At 34.7% G+C, this 18,984-nt stretch overlaps 1 protein-coding gene across 1 annotated transcript in view; it reads left to right on the top strand.

The window, feature by feature from the left end:
- Positions 1–18,984, top strand: part of LOC101592810 (testican-3-like) — a gene marked incomplete at its 3' end in the record, with an annotated part of 365,719 nt that overhangs the window by 84,118 nt on the left and 262,617 nt on the right. The gene's annotated exons all lie outside the window — the stretch shown is intronic.

Here is an 18,984-nt window from a genome sequence, read left to right as displayed (position 1 = left end):
CAGAGAGAGATACAGAGACTGTCGGAGACATACTCAAAGCCCGGAGAGAGGGACTCATAGAGAAGAGGGTCTGATAACCATCTGGGCCTGCCAGGAGCACCCTCACCTCACAATCCACCTTCTTTTCTGATGCCCATGAATGAGACTATTTGAAGTGCAAACTTCTTTGTATAATACTATTTCTCAAAAGACTTCTTTAATGATTTTTGAAGTGATATATTTTTTGAATTTATAGATGCAATATAAACAACAAAAACACTTGTAAATTGTTTCTATGCTTTACATTTTAGCTTCCAATGTTCTGAAGTCATCTCATGAGCTTGGGCCACAGGCTTTGAGGAGTCCACTTGCAAATCCTACAGAGTTGGTTTCACTTAAACTTAAAAGACCACACTAAGTTGTACAATTTCAGATTTCCTGCAGCTTTCTCCCTCAGCCTCTCTTATCCATAATTTATTTCATAAGTTTTAAAAGCAGAACTTGTACAGAATCTCAAATTTTGAAGGAATTGCTGGAAAATTATAAATAATTGTGAAAATTGTATCCTCTGCCTAGAATAATGCAATCTGTGTAGAAAGTGCAGAAACCACGTTACTCCGACAGTCTCACATTTATGCCACGCTGTCCTGATACTTACTGAAACTTTCAGAACATCGTCAGTGAGCCTTTGAGGACAAAACCAGTGTTTGTCCCTGTCCATTTAAAGTAATTATATTCTCCTGTCTCAAACCTTTCCCTATAATTTTCATCTTGAATTGTAAGGGTCTTCACAATTGTGGTCATGCTTCAATTAAAAGCTCTTCACATGGATTATATGGAAAATGCTGTGCGCCGCAATGCTTAAAATGGCATGGGCATAGTTGGCCATGTTTTAGGAATATTTCCTCGAATGGAACAGAGGAACTATTCAGATGTTAGTGAGTGACCACATGTCATCTTTCAGATTCACTTGGTTTCTGTTTTTACCTTTAAGTGAATCTTACGTTTTATATTTTTTACAATTATAAAATAGCCCTTTATGTCTCAGAATTTTCTGTGTATCAAATTGCTGTTAACTCCTCCCCTTACATGCCTAACCAGAAGCCCTGAGTGACTAAGGATACTGTACCAGAAGCGTCTGTCCATGGTAGAAAAAGTATAAGCTTGTATAGGTGCCACGCATTCACTACATGTCCCTACAGTTCTAGTGAACTATTAAATACTTAGACTGTGGATGGCCCCAACTGAAATTTGGCTCTAAATGTAAAATAAAACATAAAAGTTTGAAAATTTACTGTGGAAATAATTTTAACATTTCAATTTTTATTCTCATTAAATTTTATAATAGTTTGATCAGTATTAAAATATAGTACATTATTAAATTGCATTTATTATATTTATTTCCATATTTTATGAGTCTATTGAAAGTTTTAAACTTTCATAATTCCCCTAATATTTCCATGAGAGTATAGGATTCACTCATAATTTGTTTTTGCTTAAATAAAATTTCTAAAATATTTCAAATTGTAGAAACTGAGTTATAACATTGATTAAAGCTCTTGCTCTAGTTTTTCTCTAAAACCAAGTCATAGTCTTATGATTTTTCCCTGTTTGAATTTGGAGTTGGTTAATGTCACTGGAAATCTCATTGTAACCAGTGTAAAATGTTCCTCATTGATGGCTTTCAGAAATAAAATTACTTCTTTGTTTAGGTCCTATGTATCATTTTTAAAAAATGTATTTAGTGCAGGTCTATAGTGTCTCACCACACAGATCAGACTCATAGTGATCCTCCTGTTTTCAGCCTTTGAAGTGCTGGGATTACAGGTACAGGCCACCCCACATAGTCTTAGTTGTTGTCTCAGTGTGTCCTGGGGATGGGGCTGGCACAGCACACCAGAGATCAAACCCCGGCCCATGCATCTGCCTAAACTGGCACCTTACCCTGCTGAGCAATTAAGCACATTAAGCTCTCTGGCTGGCCCTTGAGTATCATTTGAATGTTAAGGCAGCACTAAGTGTTATAGACTTTTGTGACCATAAAACTTGATTTTATCAACGTGATCGATTTGGCAGCGACCCATGGGATTGGTGAAGTGCACTTCCGGGAGTGTTTGGGTGGGTCACAGAAGCGTGACTGTGTGTATCACACCTGGTCTCTTACCCCTTCCTCTCTGGGGCTTTTTCCCTACTCTGCTTCTGGGCTCTGATTAGTGAACAGCTGTACTCCACCATGCAGTCTCCATGCTATCTTGCCTTCAAGGCAGCTGACATTGACTGAGTCCTGCTCTCCTATAAGTGTGAATGCTCATTATTTTGGTCCCATCAGTGAGGAGGATAATAAAACATCAAACATACTAAGAAAACTATTGCTAAATTTAAAGTCAAGTCCTAATTCTTAAGGTAATGGTATACAGCGCTGTCCATTTATTTTCAGAAAAAATAAATGAGAAGTTCTGCATGTGCACTGCCTTAGGCAAGCACAGGGACCAGGGTTTGATCTCTGGCACCACATGCCTTACCAGCCCTGCTTCCAGGTGCACTGAGCCCATCATCAAGTCCCACATGCCTGTAATCCCAGCACTGGGGAGGCTGAAAACAGGAGGATCACTATGAGTCCAAGCTGTGTAGTGAGAACCTGTACCAAGTACATTAAAAAAGAAAAGAAGAAGTAGAAGGAAGAGGAGGAGGAGGAGGAGGAAGAGGAGGAGGAGGAGAAAGTTATGAAGACATACATGGTGGCTCACCCCTGCAATCCCAGCACCCTGGAGGCTGAGGCAGAAAGATCGCCATGCGTTTGAGGCCAGCCTGGGCTACAAAGCGAGTTCAAGGTCAGCCTGGAATGCATAGTGAAACCTGTCTCAAAAAGAAGAAAAGAAAGAATGCTAAATATACTTTCTAAATTTCTTCCTCTTTTTGTTCTTTTTCCCCCCTATGGCATTACAACTAACAATGTGGACAATCAGAAAACTTTATAAAGATAGACTGTGTGATCTTTCCACTCTGAGTGCTTTTGTGCCTTTGTTCTACAGTTTCTTGGTTCCTATCCAAAGTGAGAATAATATATGAAAACACAGCACATGATTTTTTTTTCAGTATAGAGTTTTGAAAATGGGTACATGCTGAAAGCTCTGGATGCCTGGAACGACCACTCTGAGAGTCTTAACTTTAGTTTATGTTAAGCATTGGCCATGTATCAGGATTTTCTTGTCACCAGAGTATTCTATCCTATAGCACAGTTTTCAAAAACCTGTCATAATGTCTTTGGTTGAAGAGGTCATGCTTCATTAGAAAATTTCCGGAGATGTATTTGTCTTTCCCCTTGTCTCAGATGAAAAGTTAAAATGCAACAATCATTTTTCTTTTTTTATTTACTGAATATTTTATTTTATTTTTATTATTAAATTTCATTTACTTATTTATTTTTGTATTTATTTATTTGTGTTTTTTAATAATTTTATTGAGAAACAATTAGCAATGAGACAGTTTCAAAACCAATTACTAGTACAGTTTCACTAATTAATACATTGCATATTGTTGTCTTAGTGGTTATTCATTGTACAAGATGCAGACATGATATCCTGTCCACAAACACTATTAGAAGAAATCTCTCTATTCAATGATCCAAAAGAATGCAGCTGTGTATCTATCTTAACTATTTTGAACATACAGATACAAAATGATCGTTCATTTGTATCTCCCTTTTTTGTTTGGTTTTGTCAGAGAAGGGTATTCCATTGTCATTTAAATATTGTAGCTGCCTGAATTCAGCAAAATATTCCAATATAGTCCAGTAGTCATTAGCAGTGGGTTTTCTGTAAGACTGATGATGATAGAAGTTGTTGACTTGGCTGGGGGGATGGCTCAGTGGGATAAATGCTTGCCTGATAAACACCAGGGCCTGAGCTCAATCCCTGTTCTGCAAAAAAAAAAAAAAAGAAGAAGAAGAAGAAGAAGAAAAAAGTTGTTAACCTGAGCCTTTTGAAGCTCATCATATTAATATGGCTTTACCCTCTACACTCCATTCCCACAGTTCTCTGCTGGATGGTCAAGACCAAGATAAACCAAGACCTATATAACAAGAAATATAACTCTTGTATCTGATAAGGTCAGTCAAATCCCCTCAGGATTTATCCTGATAGCCTGTACCACAGTTTGTAGATCCTGATTCTTCTATTTTTAATCCTGAACATAAACACTCAAGTTAAAGGGAACACATGTCACAGCCATTTGGGCATGTATTAGTGATGTTGTGTTTTATATCTAAAAGGGCCTCACACATTTCAGATGAAGTCCTGATATTGATTCTTGGTACCAAAATAAAAAAGTATCTTGTGTTTAGAAGAGGATTTGATCCTGAGATCACTATATTCATCAGCAGATTCATGCATCAATTATTCAGTAGATGAACGCATGGTCAGGAGGTGGGGCCTGCTTGGAGTTCACCAGGAGCACTACCTGGGGAAGTGGCTCCTCGTCCCTGGTTTTTCCTTCTCTTTCTGCTTCCTGAACAGTAGAGACTAGGCATATTTTTCTCTGCTGTGCCTTTTCCAACTAGTGCTTTCTGCATTTTGGAGTCAGTGATTGTGTACTGTTCCTGTGAGCTAAAAATAAACCTGTCCTTCTCTAAGTTTCAGGTACTGGATATTGTGAGTCAAGAAAGGGAGGATGACTATATCAGAAACATGATTATATTTAAGTTTCTTTTCTTGGATCTATGAAGGTACCAATATTAACCACAACTATTAATGGTCCATCCCTAAGAACAACCTTGGGAAAATTACGTGTCTACAAACACTAAGTCAATATTTTCTCCTTGACAAAACCTGATAATCTCTTGACAGTTTCACACATTTTATAAACAAAATGTGTTTATTTCTTCACTGGTATTAAATATCACACCTTTTTATACATATAAGCCTATACTGTATCTCTACCAAAGTCTGTGACATCCTGCTTTCCTCTAATCTCTACCAGTTGGTTTTTCAGTACTGTCAAAGTTGCTTTACTTCTCTCAAAACAGTTTAACCTTTTGCTCCATATTCCACACATTCTATCCTCTTTCAGAATATTTTTTCTAATACTTTCAAAATTTAACATCTTCTTTCTTTACATATGTTGTTTGTGTATAACATTGCTTTTGAAAATCAGTGTCTTTTCTACTATTTATTTAATTATTTATTTATTTATTTATTTATTTATTTATTTATTTATTTTGTACAAGGTCTCACTGCACAGCTCAGACTTGTAGTGATCCTCCTGTTTTTAGTTAGCATCCTCAGTGTTGAGATTATAGGCAGGCACCACTATGCCCAGACTCAGTAGCTGGCTCAGTGTTCCTGGGGACAGTACTGGCACAGCCTGTGGGACCAGGGATTGAGCCCCAGTCCCTGTGCTTGCCTCAGCAGACACGTAGTCCACCAAGCTATCTCACTGGCCCTATCTATTCTACCTTTTTATCTGAGTATTACCAGTTTCCTTAATGTTTTTCTACCAAGATCTTCTATGAGTTAAGTTGTATTGATGTATACATTATAATTGTATCAATAGACCTCATAGTCTACAAAGTGTCCTACAAATTAACCGTTCTTCTAACACAGTTCTGTGAAACAATTTAATAAGCTCCTCATTGTTGAATTCAAGGGATACCAGAGTTAAAGATAACTTAGGAAACAAAAGTCTGTCTTCTCTTATGTTTACTTTTAGTAGTCTTAGAATATTTTCTACTTAGATGCCTCTCTGCAAAAGCAAAAACAGTTACATGTTAAGAGAATGCTGCTAATGGTTACCAAGCAGTTACTGTCAGTCATATGCATTGTCTTGATCACCCTTTTATCCTCCTGAAAGCCACTTGAATGAAATACCTGAAGCTCTGAGAATTAGACCTTGGCTAAAGCCACAAAGTAAGTGCCTGAGTTCAAAGTGGAACTCCGTGCTCTCTGCTGGACAGAGAGCACACCCATATAATTTGGAAGGCCTTCTTGATTCAAAGAAGCATGTGCTTGGAGTCATAATGTTTTATAGTTGCTTAGCACCTTGCAGAGACCCTAACACATGTGCACTGAGACTTTCAAGAAAAGTAGTAAGGAAAATACCAAGAGTTATGCTCTGGGAGCCACATGCCAGCATATAAAATGCTGATCGACCTAATAAACATTTAATGTCCTTACCTGAATGAACAATGTTAGTGTGTAATTTAATGACTGGATCCATTAATTGGCAATAATAATGACCAGAATCATCTATAAATAAAGCAGTTGATCTATCAATTTATATCTTTTTCTTTTTGTTAGGGCTTCTCTTTATTAAGAAAAGAAATTTAAATTTAAATTATATGGAAATGAACACAGGCATCCTTCTCTCTAGCAATTAGGATTTCTTAAGCAAAACAATGTTTTTGAAAAGAATAAAACAATTATATTCATCATGAAAAATGATCATGTCTAACATTTCTCAGTACTTAGAGAAAATTATCATAATAGACAACACATTTTTTTTTTGCTGTGGAAAAAGAAAGATGAATTGAAAACTACTGAAGTAACTGAATGATATGCAATTATAACTGCTTTCAAATATCCTTTGTAGCAAAACTACTTCTCATAGTCACATGGCTTAGATTTCTATTTTATTTCATTTTGATATGAATTTTAATGGTCTATGAACCTAATTAAAAATATGTTCAAAATTTTCTTTATAAGAAGATAAATGTTCAAAAGAATCACTCAAATTAAATTAATGCATTGTTCAAACTAAAACAAAAAATCATACAGACTATTGTGTAGCACATCTTAATTATGTTGGATATCCTTTGTTTCTTTCAGTAGTGTTCTAATTCTTAAGCTTTTCAGAACAAATATACTTATCTAGTTCACTTTATCTTAAAAATGTTTTTAACATGCAGGAACAACTATGTGAAATTAACTTACTTAATTTGTTTTCAAGGAATGAAGAGTCTGTATGGAAAGGAAAATATAACCAACTGATTTCACAACCTGAAATTTTGAAAACTCAATACTCCTTAGGGGTTGTCTGTCCACTAAACAGATGAATAGATGTGAGAATGGAAATATATATTTTAAGAAGCTCAGAAAGTACTCACTTCCAATGGAAAGTCACTGTCAGGTATCATTTATGATCATCTATCCCATTGTGTGTATTTTAATTACAACCAAATGGGAAAGCAGTAACAGTGAGAATAAAACATGACTGGGTGAATTCACTTTCTGGTAGCTAAATGTCTATGCTTCATTTGTAGCTGAAAATATTGTGTCTCTGAAGGACCCAGTGATGACAGAAGATTTCTTTGTAAAAGGGTTATCCATCTCCTCACCATCGACATACTGAGCAGAGAACTGACTGCTCTGTGCTATCACTCTGTTCACTGTGAGACATTTAGCTGTGTCCTGGTTTCTACCCACTGATGCTAGCAGTAAACCACTACCTCTCCGACCCCAAGTGATGACCAACAATAATGTCTCCTGATATTTCGAAGTGTTCCCTAAAGGACAATCTTTGCTAACCAAATGACTGCTGGGAGTGAGCAATAGGAAACTGAGGCCGTGGCTTCTCTATTACGTGCAGCTCTTCATTGCCAGGGACCTCCTGGTCACTGTATTTGTTTTTAGACCTCAGTTTTTCTCTACCTGCAATATGTATCAGTTGGCCTTTCTTTCTACCTATGTGTACTCTGCCTTCTTCATTTTGTGTCTGGAAAGCCAACTTTGACTTTATTTTTACAGACATCACTGATATTTGTCTCTATTCTCATTTCTGGATCTTTCTTCTGATTTTGGCCTTTGAATTACAGTGAAACACAACCTCTGTAAAAACACTTTCCTTTCTTCACACTGTTCTAATCTAGTCACTGCCTTTACAAATATTTATATGTATCCCATAACTGTATCTTTAGATCTTACACCAGACACTCATATATAGATAGATAGATAGATAGATAGATAGATAGATAGATAGATAGATAGACAGACAGACAGACAGACAGACAGACAGACAGACAGATAGATAGATAGATAGATAGATAGATAGATAGATAGATAGATATACAGGTTAGTCTTATTAGAGCACCAATCTGTAGTGTCTTTGCATGGTTGCCACCTGGGGTGTCATTTCGATATTTGGAGATTAGCCTTGTCTTCTTTTTTTGCCTTCATTGCCACTTTCCTCTCTTTTTGGAGTGTCTATCCTTACTTATGTTTCATCAGGAGACCTCCTATAGCTACTTGAGGAAGAATCCATTACAAATGTAAGTCGAGAATATTTCTGTCTGAAAATACTTTATTCTTCTCACATACTTGAAGACATGGGGGAAAACCTGTCTGGATACAGAGTACTAGGCTGAAAATAATTTTGATCCAGAAGAACATAGGCATTGATTCTTCATCATCTTCTTTTCGATGTGAGGTTAAGAGAGTCACTGCTGGTCTGATTCTTGTCATAAGCAAATAAACTAATTCCTTCTATCACTAATGACAACTAGATCTTTGTTTATAGAACAGTTTGTCTACTTATATAACAATTTGTTCCGAATTTCTGGTAAACCCTTGAAATTAAGGAACTCATATAATGATATGGTTGTTACTTTTAGTATCTTCTACTAGTTGTATTCTTGTAGAATTATACAGATACTAAACTTTTGGAATTTTTGCCTCTAACTTTATGTATTTATAAAAATTCTGTCTCTTCATATTTTTCTCTATTTTCTGAAAGATTACATAAAACTTATCTTCCACTTGTGTCATGCAAACAAAGCATACGATGTACCTAGGGGAAGAGCATTATTGGGTAAAACTCAGGAAAGGGCAAGAGGAAGTTTGAGGATTTCTTTTGTTGGATAAATTCCAACACTGGATTGGATATTGAATTTGGGAATGGGACTTAGATTTTAGGGTACTGGGGTTTTTTAGTTTAATTATTTGAAAAATGTTAGCTCCTCTTCTCTTTTGATTGCTAATTAGTATACATTAACACTATGATGTACTGGAGTATTATTTTCTCTGTTGTGTGCTATCATTCTGACTCTTTCAGTGGAGTATAAGCATGAGTGCATCTCATGGGAGGATTAGGAGACTGAGTTTCAAATTTTGTATTATAACCATAAACATCACATACAGGATACAGGCTTTCTCACACTGCCAGTTGGTGTGGAAAAATGTAGAATATACACCCTACCTTTTGTGCAATCAGAGCTGAGGTTCAAAGCGGTTCATTGAAACTGTTTCTGTAGAGCTTCACAAGATGCCAGCTCCTTTGAGGTCAGCTTAAGGGGACCCACTAGTAAGTGATTGGTGACCATTAGTTTCATTTTTCCTTCTACCCCATGACATTATTATAGTTTCAGAATATGCAACTCTGTCATTAATGAATTGTGTACCTCTCATCTACAATGTATTGCTGATAGCTGAAAACCAAACAAAACGAAAGATAAAAGAAAAAGCCTTAATAAGTTAACATTAGGTAAGCACCTGAGAATGTAGGTTGTCTTGCTGTGATGACCAGAGTAAGAACACTTTTACAATAAGCCCAGAAAACTCACCTATATTTAAGGCCTGTTTTGACCATTTAGTCTTGGATTCTTTTCCCAGCTTTGTGGAGAGTTAACCCTTTTATGAGCGATCCCACTTGAGGGAATCAGCTTTGGGCAGTTTTACTTTTACCTTTAAACAACTTTTCTTAATGCATTCTATATTTCTAATAGTTGAGCTTTGTTTTCTTTTTTATCAATATTTTTAAAACTCTATCAATACTTTCCATCTTTTTTATCTTTCCTGAAGATAATATGAAAGAAGATGAGAAGGGAAGGAAAAAAAAGAGAAATGATTAATATATGTACCATGCCAATTCCCCAAGATGGATGTACTTGTTTTGTACCACAAAGGAATACCAATAAAAAAGAGACAAATGAAAAGCCAGAGATGAGAGGTCTCTGCTGATTGCTCTGCCCTATCATGATACAGTAAGAGGATAATTAAGGAAGCAGGATCATCAGACACTGAGTCTCCTGGGACCTTGATGTTCTTGGATTGCCTGGTCTGCAAGACTAAGGGACATAAATATGTACTGTTGAAGCTACTCAACCTGTGCTGACTTGTGACAGGATTTGGAATGAAGACATGTGAATAATTCTTATTTTAGTGTTTGTAAATCTTTCCTACTTATAAACCTGCTCAAGTTTTTTCCATCATTAAGACAAAGACAGAATCTTTTGATTGCACCTCCATTAGCTGTGACCCAATTTCCTCATTTTCTTTGGAATCATTTCTAGCCTACTTTTGGAGTCTTCACTTTGCATTTCCTTTGCAGCCCACAGAACAAGGGCTTCCACCCCTACCTTCATTGCTGTAAACATCAGTGTTTTATGGAGTTCTGATTTTGTCCTAACACTCTTCAGTTTCCACTCTTTTTCCTTAGGGTTATTACTTTTCTTGATGTTTGTATCTCACTCAGATGCCCCTAATCTCCCAAAGCCATATTTTGTGTCATAACCTTTCTCAGTATTGTAGAATCGTAGAATCAATTTCTTTTGGAAATGTCCACCAGCAACCTTGAATCTAATAGGTCCAAAATGAAAACTAGTTCCTGTTCCAGACTTACTTTTATTCTGTAGTATGTAGCTAATGCTGCCATCATCTTACATGAATAGAAGTTATCAGGAATAGCTGTTTTGTTTTTAATTTCATTTGTCTCTATATGTTCTGTTTCTTGATGTTCCATACTCAGTTCCCATCAATGAATACCAGGTGAAAAACGAAGTAGAATCTCAGCATGTAGGGATGATTTATCGCAGATCACATGCTTACACGGAACAGTCTTGGTTTGATTCTTAGGCCCTTTTCTAGCATGATGTGAATGAATATTTATGGAAAAATCACCGAGTCTCCAATTCCTTAGGTCTTTCCTATTGATTTTATTCCATTCCTCAGGAAGTATTTCTTCAGCCTTCTGCCTGACAGGACTTATCTTTAAAGGTTGGGGACCTAGTAGGAGAAGAGTACAAGGTACCTACAGCTTCAGGAAGCAGTGCTTAACAGGTGATTGCTAGGCACTGGCTTTTGTGTGGTAATTATCCTCCTAAGAAAGGGTGGTGGACGCTCTGGTTAATCCTATTTTTAGTGAATAAATTACACTTCTCCAGATAAGTATCAGTGATCTAGAAATCTAAATTGGATTTAGACATACTTAGTCCAATTTTTTTTTTTAACTTTAGCAACCTCTATCCCAAGTTCCAAATGTGCCTAATACTGCTTATTATTGAGATGCTTGCAGATTTTGAATTCTGAAAGATCATATATTTCCCTTTGTATCCTGTATTCCTTTGGCTAACAACTTCCACGTTTTGTCACTATGTCTCCTACTCAGTATGCACATCTCTGAGACTAAAATGTAAGAAAAATCTATTCACAATAATATGTGTATAGCTTGAGAGTAGTTATATATAAAATAAAATTATAAGTGTGTTCTTGTATATCACATGCACTTTACATATTTTATTTCATTTCAACTTCATAACACTGATTAGACAAAGAGTGTTATTAGCTGTGTACTTCACAAAGATAAAAACTGGAGCAAAGAATGTTAGCTAACATGCCCTGTTTAATTTTCTTTCCTATAAATTAATTTTATTGAGAAATAAAAAACAATGAGACAGTTTCAAAACAGGTTACAAGGACAGTTACAATAATTAATACATTGCATATTGTTGTCTTAGTAGTGGTTGTTCATAGTACAAGAGGCAGACATGATAACCTGTCCAAACTCTATTGGTAAAAGTCTTTCATCTTATTGAATTAGGAGAAAGTAGCAGCATATCCATGCTATTTTGTATATAGAGATACAAAATGGTCCTTCATTTATATCATTTACATGGTGGAATGCAAATGCAAATGCAAACCAGAATGTCTGTGTCATATCTTGCTTGTCCCATCTCATTCAACCTGATCAAGTTCTCTTAGTGTGAAAGAAGTTGAGTCATAAATCAGCTATTAATTCATTTTGACTCTTAACATTATACTTCGTAGTTACAGTGGTAAGGAAACAGCTTCATTTGAAATGAGTTTTAAAAAATGAGGAATACTATTCATTATTTATTGAAGGATAAGTGGGTCATTACTGAAGGATAACTGGGTCAACTAAGTCAACCTATATGATGGCTACACTTTGCTAATATTTCTTAATTTTGTAGCATAGTTTCAAGTAGAAAATTATAACCATATTATGCTCATAGATGAAAATGTCACCAACTCTGTCAGTTACCTACTATAATTACACATTGTTGGAAGAAGAATCTGTTTTAATAATTAATGATTAAGTTATTTACCATGATTATTATCAGTGCCACCAAGATATAGGCAGCAGAAGATTGATTAGGTGTCTACATTTATTAAGATAAATGTACATACATTTTTACAGTAGTTAATCTGCAAGAATATTTACAACTGTCCCAAGCAGTATGTTCCAGAAGATTCATTATCTTAAATTGAATTGATAAAGCATATACTTACTTAGTACTATTCAGGCTGTGTTTAGCTGTGAATGACTGAAAACCAATTTCAAATATAAGAGTGAGTTTATAATTTGACAGAAAGTAAGCAAATATGATACCTTAATCTGGTTAATTCAGCTATTGATTTATGTAACTGAGTACTCAGACTTCTTCTCCCTCTATACTTGCATTTTTATGTTTGAGAAGACCATAGTATTGAATATGTCAAGGCTGCAAACAAGCCTGACATCATGTCCACATATGACGAAGACCAGGGGAGGCCAAGGGAATGCCTCCCTTTTACCTACTTAGTGCAGGGTCTACAGAGTCTCACTGAATTTTGTAATGATCCTCCTGTTTTCAGTTTCCCAAGCACTGGAATTATAGGTGCGCGCCACTACACCCAGTCTCAATTGCCATCTCAACACACCCCCGGGGGTGGGACTTGCATAGCATGGGGATCAAACCCAGGTCTCTGTCTGCCTAAGAGGACTGCATAGTTTGTATGCTTTGGAAAAGTGAGGAAACTTTTCTTAGGAAACTTTCACAGAAAAAACTTAGTAAAACATTTGGTTATGTGAAAACAGCTAGGTTCCATGGCTTTTGGTGAAATAAATATTGGCTACATGAATGTAATTACCAACATGAAGTAAATCTTGGTGCTAATACAAAAGTATTTGATAAAAGAAGGCTGCATATTGTAAGAGAGATATACTTTAAATTTCATTTTGACATTGAAGTGAAATGATATTGTAGAATGGAACCTGATAAACTATTGAAAATTTTACAAATAAAAGACTTGTGGCTGTATGAACAATTCCTCATTGCATTGAGAAAAATCTTTAAGTGGATCATTTTGCTTTAAAAAATTTTATAGCACCCCTTTCCAATTTTGCACTCATAGAGAAATAAAACCAATCTTGTGAAGAAGTTGATGCTAAGAAATTGATTAACTATTACTCAATATATCTGCTCCATTAGAGCAAATGACTCTTCTCCATTGTGACAAAGCCATTAGGGTGGCTGTGATTTCAAATCTATTGTTTTACTGCACTATCTCCTCTTGTCTGCCAGAATTATAATAAAATTATCACAGAATTTGATCCATGTTGACAAGCATATTTAAGATATACTTTTTCTTTCTGCTTTCAGTGTAGTTCACAAGTTCATATGTATCATTTGAGTGAATAATATTCAGTGATAGATGAGTAAAATCTAAGCACCTTCTGAAGAACTGCTTAGTGCAATAACATTTTCAAATTTACACAGTCAGCTTTTCATCTGCTTTCTGACTTGGATTTAAATCAATCTCTGGATAAATGAAGCTACTCTGTGGGTTTACAAATGAAGCGCAGATTCACATTTAGAACTTCTGCTGAAATTCCTTTATATCCCAGAGGAATAACATCCCATCTCAGAAATGTAATCCCAGAGAAAAACAACGTAGTGGCAAGATCTTTTTCAAAACTGATCTCATTAGGTGAACTTTTACCACCCTTATCTTCCAACAGACGTTTTTTTCCCAGCAAGTGTTTAAATTCATAGTTTTTAAAAATTAATAAAATTCTCAATTACAATAATTGAAGATTATATTATATAAGAAGTAGCTACAGGAGTTTATTCCAATTTTGTTTTTCTCTCTCATCAAATATTCCTATAAAAGCTTAGAAAAATATTTAAATAAATATGTTAAATAAATCTTCTTTAATGTGTTTCCTCTAAACCACTTTTGAATTTTTTTTTCTTTTTGAAAAGAGAAATGACATTGTCATACTTATTTCCAGGGTCACTGACTTTTTCTTAAGACAATTTTTATAATAAAATTGGATGTGACAAGGAGCAATGCATCATCTTTCTTTTTTCCTCCAAATCATGTATTTTCTTGCTATCATCCTATCTATATTTTTATTCATTAGATGCACAAGGCATTTTTCCTCTAGATTTGTACAGTGGGCAGGAAAATCAGCAGAGTCATTTTGGACCACAACAGTGTAGAAAGCTCTTCCTGCTTTCATAACAAGGTGATGCTATGAAATAAAGAGGCTGGAAGAAGAGATCCTTGTTATCATGGATGCAGCTACTTATGTACCTGCAAAAGCCCCAGTTAGTTCTGCACTCCACCCGTGTGTATCAAACAGTATATCATTAAACTTTTACCTTGTGTTGGATTAAACAGTCGAGCTTATGATACACAGCTTTCACACACAAACACACACACACACACACACACACACACACACACACACACACACAATCCTAAGTGCAAATTTTGTTAGGACAAATAAATATACTGATATATGTACAATGATGAATTGTTAAATATTGCCTGCTTGCTTTGCTATGGGGTGGATGTAAATTTCAGGTCCATTCCAACTAAGATGAATCAGGCAGCAATTCATATTCATAAGTGTCTTAGATAGTGAACGGTAGGGAGAGCATGGAATGATGAGCAAGATAATAATTACTTGTGGTTAAAATTGGTCAAAAAATATCTTCACTGATGAAAATGGCAATTTATTCTATTTGCTTAATGCTTTTTAAAAAATTAGTAAGAGCAGAAATTATCTTTCCTTTAATGTGCTGCATTTTGAATTTGAATATTTTTATATTTTTTAAAATTTCCAAATAGTAGTATATTTGAATTCTGGCAGACATTATAATTTAAAGCAGGGCATTTTCTTCATAGGACTTTTAGGCCTTAAAGATAAAAAGATACACTGAGCAGTCTTTGTGGTTCTCATCTTTATTATATTACATCAAGGAAACAATTAAATCAATAATATACTATATAATAATATATTATATATTACTATGTATATATATATATATATATAAAATAAACTATATATATATATCGTTTCATGAACTTAATTCATTGCACATGAAGGCAGCATACATGTTTTTGCAGGGAAGACTGAGACAGTCATGTTCTCACTTAATGCTGAGTTTGGTAGGGAAACAACATTTGCTGAAGGCAAACAGAAGTGTTGGTGAGCTGAGGTGTGACTGTATATGTATATGAAAGAACAATGACATCTTAAATATATTTCCTTAGGGTTGAGAAATAGATTTCCTTAGATATGTGTTGGAGTTATTTTTTATTAAGACTATAAGTATACATCGTGAATACATTTATTGTGGGTAGATGTTACATATACATGGCATAACTTAATTCTTAATGTGGTGACAACGGAAAGAATTTAGACAACAAAATGGAATATTCTTAGTAAATGTGATCTGTAAATACTTCTGAATGAACTTTGACATGAGATATTTTCATTTCACAAAATAAATTAAGATTTGTGATGCATAAATGAAACCAGCAGAAATTCTTAATGTGAAAATCATATTTACTATTGCTGCAATATAAGCAACTAGCCAAATTAATTTTTAAATTATTAAAATGACAAAGGAATAGAAAAGGAATACTAAATAAAAATTAAACTTAGAGACCAGATCATCATTAACAATACTTCTTACAGTCCTATCTCTTAATATCTAAGCTCTTTTTTATAGCAAAATTAAACACAAGGTACATAGCTCTTCCAAGTATATAAGGCAAAGCATAATAAATGGAGCATATACTTACATCTTGATTTTATTTTGACAACTAATGTTTTGAAGAACATCAAGTTATTTTTGAAATTTATCAACTAGCTAATACTTGTGAGTGATTTTTAATTAAATAAACCAATATGTCTCGTAGTTTTAAACAGAGAGAAATTTTTAGACACGGTGTAAAAGGGAAAGAACAGGCCTGAACCACATTGTATTAATCAATTACTGGGCAGCGAGATAGCTCAGTAGACTAAGTGCCTGCTTAGGCAAGTGCAGAGACAAGGGTTTGATCCTCGGCCCCACCCCTGGTACTTTATTTTTCATCAAATTAGGAAGCTATAGCATAAGTGACCATGGCACCTTTAGCTACTCTTAAGTCAAACGCAACTGTCTATTTTTTTTTTTTAATTTGCGTTATTTTTCTATTTTTCTGTCACAAATTCCCTTAAACTTAGTGACTTAAAGCAGCCCAAATTAATTGTGACGGTTTTGAAATCAGAGTTCTAGGAATAGTACATATTGGAACAAAAATCAGGTGCTATATTTCATCTGAAAGACCTGCGGGAGTCCTTTCCTCACTTCTCCAGTCTCCAGAAACTTCTCACATTTTCTTGGATGGGATGTGCTGTGATTTTCGCTACCACCAACACATCTTTCGCTGTGAACCCTTTATGTCTTTCACAAAGAGATACTTCTGACTGTACTGTGCCTACCCAGATAATCCAGGATAATTATCCTGTTTCAATATCTTTAATTTAACCATTTCTGCCACATCCAAATTACTTTATGTTACATATTACTGGCTTCAGGATGGAGATATATTTGAAGGGCTGTTTATTTCTCCTCTACATATATTAAAAATTCTGAGGCAATCATGATGTTTGGCGTCTGTGGTGGGTTAAATGGTAGTCTTTCCAAATGTACACTCATTCCAAGTAGCTGGCCTTTGATAATATTACCTGACTTGGGGGAAGCATCTCTGCAGATCACACTAAGGATTTTGAGAGGAAGAGGTAACTCTGAGTTATTTAGATATGACCTAAATCAAAAAGTATGTGTATTTATGAAACCAAGGAGATGAGATGGACCAAAGAAGAAAAGGAAGAAGGGAAGATGGAGGCAGAGACCATGGTGAGATATCCACAAACCACGGCTGCTGAGACTTCCCGGCAGTTAACACAAGCTCTGAAAGAGGCGCAGAACAGACTAACCTGCAACCCCCTGCTGGCACCTTGATGTACAAGTTTTCAGAAGTATCTCAAACTGAAAGAACTCATACCCATTGTTTTAAGCCACCAACTTTTTTAACAATTTACTGTAACAAATTATTTGCTGCATATTTTTCCCTGCTCCCTGTAACAGTCACAGGAAAGTAATATAGTCTAAATTCAAAAGTTATTCAGAAACATACTACAAGTACTGGAATTTTTCTGAGCTTACCAAAAGAACTTTTCAAGGTCATACATCTCACAGGATGTGATTTTCTTGTAATTGTGAACTATGTTTTGAGATATACAGATATTTTAAAAACTGTATAAGGATTTAATATCTAGGAGTCTGAAGTACTCATAAATTGTGCTAATTCATAGACAACTACTTGATCTATAATGTAAATGTTGGTTTAGTAATTGCAAGTGTATATAACACCAAAATGGCTTACTGTATTTCTGTTATTCGTGGATTAAATGATTGAGGATTACTAAACCTCATTGTTCCTATTTATCAAATTGAATGATTTGTAGGAAAGGGAATAGATTATGACATCATACTCTCTGGGTGTCAATCATGAAACTTAAATATTCTGACATAAGATGTGCCTTTGAAAGAATTTCTACTAGAATTTATGAGTTCATTGATGTCATTATTTAATTTCTTTATTTTTTACAAGTTTTCTTGGAGATGGTAAATAGAAAAGTAAAATTGAAATGTAAATAAATTCAAGTGTAGATAAATTCAAGTATAATTATATTTTTCAAAAGACATGCATACATACAATACTTATAATACAAGTATACATACAAGTATCTTAAATATCATTGAAATATAAATAAATCAGAGATTTTTGTTGTTTGTTTCTTTTCAGTTTTAGTTTGATGATTATTTTACCTTGTGTACTGTATAATCTTTTTTTCTTCTTACTTTTGTTCTGCATTTCAATAATGTTTAGACTGCTTTCAACTTATATGGCTGATATAGTAAAAAATATGAAAACTTTAAATTAAGGGTTAAAAGTAGATTTTTCTATAGTTATACAGAAATAGGGGTATTGTAATTGTTATTTGAAACACTCCTGGTTTTTAAAATCATAGCTCAGTACCTGTTTTTATCATTACTTTGAGTCATGTTTAAATTTTTATTTTTAATAATTTCAGTTTCAACATGAGAGGAAAAGCAGCGATTAGTCATTGATAAAAAAAAAAACATATAATTCTGACTCTGTCACTAATCTTGTGTTCTTGTTCGCATCTTTTTTTTTTTTTTTTTTAGATTTTTTGTTACATAGGTCTTGTTTTATCTTGGTCTTAGCCATCCATCAGAAACAGATAAAAACGAGATATAAAATGTAAACCTGGGGCCAGGGAGATGGCTCAGTATAATAAGCACTGCCCTGGCAAGCACAACGGTCTGAGTTCAATCCCTAGTTCCACCAATAAATAAAAGAAATAAAAAATGTAAAACCATATTAATATGCTGAGCTGTAAAAGGCTCAAGTCAACAACCTCTGACATTGCCAGTCATGTGGACAAACCACTATTATTATACACCACTGGAATATATTGGAGTACTTTGCTGAATTCATGCACCTACAATATATGAATGGCAATGGAATACCCATGTTTGACAAAAGTAAAGAAAAAAGGGGGATATAAACGAAGGACCATTTTGTAGTGAAAAATAAAGTATAAACCAGTATATACAAAATAGTAGCACAGATATACAGCTACCCTCTC

This window comes from Octodon degus, unplaced genomic scaffold (assembly GCF_000260255.1).
Source record: "Octodon degus isolate 3935 unplaced genomic scaffold, OctDeg1.0 scaffold00366, whole genome shotgun sequence".
Taxonomy (NCBI): Eukaryota; Metazoa; Chordata; class Mammalia; order Rodentia; family Octodontidae; genus Octodon; species Octodon degus.
The sequence above is the reverse complement of the archived record's forward strand: the minus strand, read 5'-3'. Positions and strand labels throughout refer to the sequence as shown.